Source organism: Bubalus kerabau, chromosome 15 (genome assembly GCF_029407905.1).
Source record: "Bubalus kerabau isolate K-KA32 ecotype Philippines breed swamp buffalo chromosome 15, PCC_UOA_SB_1v2, whole genome shotgun sequence".
NCBI classification, from domain to species: domain Eukaryota; kingdom Metazoa; phylum Chordata; class Mammalia; order Artiodactyla; family Bovidae; genus Bubalus; species Bubalus kerabau.
Genome location: NC_073638.1, coordinates 25338518 through 25344517, shown reverse-complemented (window position 1 = coordinate 25344517; position 6000 = coordinate 25338518). Strand labels below are relative to the sequence as shown.

At 42.2% G+C, this 6000-nt stretch overlaps 1 long non-coding RNA gene across 1 annotated transcript in view; it reads right to left on the bottom strand.

Annotated features, from left to right (window-relative positions):
* Positions 1-1829: 1829 nt before the first annotated feature.
* The window catches only part of LOC129628014 (uncharacterized), a 45393-nt gene continuing 41222 nt past the window's right edge, over positions 1830-6000 (bottom strand). Inside the window, exon 2 of the long non-coding RNA XR_008702689.1 lies at positions 1830-2258. This is a non-coding gene — a long non-coding RNA (uncharacterized LOC129628014). The remainder of the gene's footprint in view (positions 2259-6000) is intronic.

Genomic DNA, 6000 nt, shown 5'->3' with positions numbered 1-6000 from the left:
CTGGCTGATCCCTCCTTCTACAGCTCAAAGTCAGGGAGAGAATCTTGGTCCTGCATCCTGCCCTTAAAGTGTAAGTAGCTGACAACCCTCTAATCCTGCCAGAGGTATTTGTGAATTTAAAATAGGACTTTATTCTTCCTGGTTCCCTTTCGTCTCCCTTAATCCATTCTCCATACTGCAGTCCAACTGATCTTTCAGAAACACAGGCCTCATCATTCCTATCCCCTACTTAAAATTCTTTAATGACTTCCCATTGCTCTAGGATAATGTCCAAATTCCTTATCAAGGTTTACAAGGCCCTCAATTGTGTTGCCTGCCTAGCCCTGCAACACTGTCTTCCTGCTCCTCCCTCAGCTCAAACTATCTCCCACTTGACTCATTATTTCTCTTCCTGGAATATCCCAGGACCCTCATCTCTCAGAATATAAAAATATGTGAATAGCATCCCTCTTGAGAAGCTTAACAGACAATATGGTAGACTGAGGATAAGATGGCTTCAGTACCCCTTCCTATATCCATGCCCTTGCAATATGTCTTTGCAACTATTCCCTTCTAAAGGCAGAGCCTATTTTGCTGCTCCTTAATTTTGGACCGGCCCTGTGACTTGCTTTGGCTAACTGAATGCAGCAAAAGTGACAATGTGCCAGTTCAGAGCCCAGGCCTTAGGAAACTTTGCCCATTTTCATTAGTTCTCTGAAAACTCTGCCAAGTGGCCATGTGAACAAATCCCAGCCTACCTGCCAAAAGGTTAAAGACATGTTGCCCCGTCACCTCTCATGTCTTAGTCAATATTCATTTAACCTCTAGAAATAGAGCTGCCTAGCAGAGCAGCTTCAGACAGTAGATACTTGAATGAACATATCCAAGACGAGAAGAGTCACCCAGCTGAGCATAATCCAAATCACCAACAGACAGACTCATGGAATAAATAAATGACTGAAAAGAGTTTTGCAATTATTTGTAAATAGCACAAACTAACTGATACAGGCCTTCTGTAGGATAAAAATAAATATATGCATAAGCAGATAACAATACCAGGTACTGTGTGCTAAGTCTGCCACAAGTGAGCAGACTTACTCCCACGAGTGAACAGAGAGTACAGAGGAATGAAAAATCACTGAGGACTGCAGTTATTCAAGCAGGTGATTCATTCAGGTACATTTTATTACTTCCTCAGCAGACAATAAGCTTCCTGGGACTACAGATTATGTCTTAAAATTATTTTTGTATTTTTTGCAATATCTAGAACAATGTACGGAGAAGGCAATGGCACCCCACTCCAGTACTCTTGCCTGGAAAACCCATGGACGGAGGAGCCTGGAAGGCTGCAGTCCATGGGGTTGCGAAGTGTCGGACACGACTGAGCAACTTCACTTTCACTTTTCACTTTCATGCATTGGAGAAGGAAATGGCAACCCACTCCAGTGTTCTTGTCTGGAGAATATCAGGGACAGGGGAGCCTGGTGGGCTGCTGTCTATGGGGTCGCACAGAGCTGGACACGACTGAAGTGACTTAGCAGTTAGCAGATCAATGTAAGCTATACCATTCAGTTCAAAAACCCAGAGGGATGGTATGGGGAGGGAGGAGGAAGGAGGGTTCAGGATGGGGAACACATGTATACCTGTGGTGGATTCATTTACAATATTCAATATTGTAAAGTCTGAAAATAAAAAAAAAAGAAACAAAAAGTACTTGATGGGCAATTAAAACAAGGTAGAAATTATATCTATTTTGTCCACTTTTATGTTCCTAGTTTCTGTACAATGCCTGGAATATAGGAGCCCCTAGTAAATACTTGTGAATGAATGAATAAGTGTCTGAGTTCATGACTTTTAAAAGCTTATATATTTGTGAATGTCTTTCCAAGTGATCCCAGGCAGTGTTTCTAGGTGTGAGAAATGAGAAAAAGGCAGAAACCTGGATGGTGATAGGACAAACCACCCCACCTAAATTTAACATTTGTAACTATTCCAGAGCACAGTAGATGGCACATTTGTCCATGGTTCTTTTCTTACGCTTCTCACCATCTTTCTCTCTTTTCCTCCTTTTCTTCTTTCCTCTCTTGCAGTTCTCTGTTCTACCTGTCCTCTTGATCCTTTCTGAGCCAGCATCTTTAATAGACTGTCATCAAGTTCAAGGTTATGTCTTTGTGCCAGAAAGGGCTTGGGGAGATGAGGGTGGCAGGTGCGGGTCCTCTATGGCAGGTGCAGTGTCAAGATAGGCTCTGCATTTTCAATTCTCTTTTCTCCTCCTCTCCCTAAAAAAAAAAAAAAGAAAGAAAGAAAGAAAGAAGGAAAAACATGGGATCAAAAGGAAAAGGAAAAAGTATATAAAAGTATATAAAAGCTCTTCCAGGCCTGAAATTCCCACCTGAGCGCAGTTTTCTTGATATATTGTGTGCCTGCACGTTTCTAGAGCCTTGATAAATGCACCCCTTTCTGGTGGTTTGGAGCCAGACTACGCGCCACAATACAGGACTTGCAAAGGTCACTCTATAACTCTACCCTCTAGTCATACACTCTTTACAGGGATGCAGCATTTGTATTCTTCAGCTTCACCTTGACTCTATTTCAGCTCTTCTCTTGAAAGACTTCTCCTTCTTGTTCAGAAGTGTCTGTCCCTGTTTCTGGAAAACTTCCTTGGTTTGTCTCTCCCAAGAAGTCCTAGTGCTCACTGTATGTTATTCATTTGATAATTGCCATATAATAATCTCATGACTTTTCTTGTTTCAGTAGAAAAATATGAGTCTTTCTTTGCACTTCTCAAGGAAACAAGAACCACCCTATGGTTTTGTGGTTCCCTGAATCACAATGAACTGGAAAATTCTGAGAGATGGGAATAGCAGACCACCTGACCTGTCTCTTGAGAAATCTGTATGCAGGTCAGGAAGCAACAGTTAGAACTGGACATGGAACAACAGACTGGCTCTAAATAAGAAAAGGAGTATGTCAAGGCTGTATATTGTCACCCTGCTTATTTAACTTCTATGCAGAGTACATCATGAGAAACGCTGGGCTGGAAGAAGCACAAGCTGGAATCAAGATTGCCAGGAGAAATATCAATAACCTTAGATATGCAGATGACACCACCCTTATGGCAGAAAGTGAAGAGAAACTAAAAAGCCTCTTGATGAAAGTGAAAGAGGAGAGTGAAAAAGTTGGCTTAAAGCTCAACATTCAGAAAACTAAGATCATGGCATCTGGTCCCATCACTTCATGGGAAATAGTTGGGGAAACAGTGTCAGACTTTATTTTTGGGGGCTCCAAAATCACTGCAGATGGTGATTGCAGCCACGAAATTAAAAGACGCTCACTCTTGGAAGGAAAGTTATGACCAACCTAGATAGCATATTGAAAAGCAGAGACATTACTTTGCCAACAAAGGTCCATCTAATTAAGGCTATGGTTTTTCCAGTGGTCATGTATGGATGTGAAAGTTGGACTGTGAAGAAAGCTGAGCACCGAAGAATTGATGCTTTTGAACTGTGGTGTTGGAAAAGACTCTCGAGAGTCCCTTGGACTGCAAGGAGATCCAACCAGTCCATTCTAAAGGAGATCAGCCCTGGGTGTTCTTGGAAGGACTAATGCTAAAGCTGAAACTCCAGTACTTTGGCCACCTCATGCAAAGAGCTGACTCATTGGAAAAGACTCTGATGCTGGGAGGGATTGGGGGCAAGAGGAGAAGGGGACGCCAGAGGATGAGATGGCTGGATGGCATCACCGACTCAATGGACATAAGTTTGGGTGAACTCTGGGAGTTGGTGATGGACAGGGAGGACTGGCGTGCTGCAGTCCATGGGGTCTCAGAGAGTCAGACACGACTGAGCGACTGAACTGAACGGAACTGAACTGAGACACATTGTAGGAAATCAGAATTCATTTGCTGAATGACTGTATGTGTTCATGTCCCCCTGGAAATGGCTGGTTTGCTTTTGGAAGCCCCTATAACATTAAAAATGGTTACTTTTTTTTATTTTTTTTTTATTTTTAAACTTTACATAATTGTATTAGTTTTGCCAAATATCAAAATGAATCCGCCACAGGTATACGTGTGTTCCCCACCCTGAACCCTCCTCCCTCCTCCCTCCTCATTCCATCCCTCTGGGTCGTCCCAGTGCACCAGCCCCAAGCATCCAGTATCGTGCATCGAACCTGGACTGGCAACTCATTTCATACATGATATTTTACATGTTTCAATGCCATTCTCCCAAATCTTCCCACCCTCTCCCTCTCCCACAGAGTCCATAAGACTGTTCTATACATCAGTGTCTCTTTTGCTGTCTCGTACACAGGGTTATTGTTACCATCTTTCTAAATTCCATATATATGCGTTAGTATACTGTATTGGTGTTTTTCTTTCTGGCTTACTTCACTCTGTATAATAGGCTCCAGTTTCATCCACCTCATTAGAACTGATTCAAATGTATTCTTTTTAATGGCTGAGTAATACTCCATTGTGTATATGTACCACAGCTTTCTTATCCATTCATCTGCTGATGGACATCTAGGTTGCTTCCATGTCCTGGCTATTATAAACAGTGCTGCGATGAACATTGGGGTACACGTGTCTCTTTCCCTTCTGGTTTCCTCAGTGTGTATGCCCAGCAGTGGGATTGCTGAATCATAAGGCAGTTCTATTTCCAGTTTTTTAAGGAATCTCCACACTGTTCTCCATAGTGGCTGTACTAGTTTGCATTCCCACCAACAGTGTAAGAGGGTTCCCTTTTCTCCACACCCTCTCCAGCATTTATTACTTGTAGACTTTTGGATCGCAGCCATTGTGACTGGTGTGAAATGGTACCTCATAGTGGTTTTGATTTGCATTTCTCTGATAATGAGTGATGTTGAGCATCTTTTCATGTGTTTGTTAGCCATCTGTATGTCTTCTTTGGAGAAATGTCTATTTAGTTCTTTGGCCCATTAAAAATGGTTACTTTTTAATAAGTACTTATCATGTGCCAGGTACTGAGCTAGGCACTTTACATGGGTTATGTCATCTCATCAGGTGAGGCGGGGACTGTTGTTACCTTCACAGCTAGTAACATGTTTGAGGCACAAACATTCAGCTTAGGCCAGTTGGGTTCCAAAGCAGGTATTCACGGTCCCCCAACCAAAGATTCCTTCTTAGAGGAATCACATGACATTTGTAGCAACAAGCTAACCACCCCAATTGAAGAAAGTGTGCCTTTTTCAGGAAAATAAAGGAGGCATATTTCAAGGGAAAAGTTTTCCTTCATGATGGCTCTGGGCACATCATGTCACCTGATTATTAGCTGTTTGCAATTATTTCACATGCATTAATTTTGTTTACCCAAAATAGAATATAGTAATCACTATATAATAATAACTTCCACATATTACCATCTATCAGGCTGTATGCTAGACACTTTACATTCTATATTTTCTTAAATCTGTGCAACAGCCCTGAGCATTTATGTTCCTGTTATTCCAATTTTATAGGTGAGAAGCTGAGAACTGGGAGGCTAAGTTCCCAGTCATTCAGTCAATGGGTGCAAATCTTCTGTTGGAACCCTAGTCTCTCCTACCCCAAACTATTTTCTTACATACTAAACCACTGAATTTCAAATTTCAGCGTGCACAAGGATCTCCTGGGGAGTTAGTTAAATGCAGATGTCCAGACCCCACCTTCAAAGATTCTCTAGTAGCTGTGAAGTGGTATCCAGGATCTACCTTTTCAAAAACGACTCATGCAAATCTATTCAGCATGTCCATGACACACTCCACTGCCATCTTCCCTCCCTCATGCAAGGAGCTGGAAGTAAAGTCTTCCGTAGGCTGCTCCCAGATGTTGGGTTTCACCACGCTGCCCATGAGAGATGCAGACAGTGCCCCATATGTAGCATTCATAAGCTTGCCTTGCAACCTCAATCATGATCAACATGTCAAAAGCCCATAGCTCTTTCTTAGGTATGGATTCTGCCCTTAATGCTCTTTTGCTCTTCTATTTTGGGAGGGCTGGCTGAAAACAGTAAAATCCAT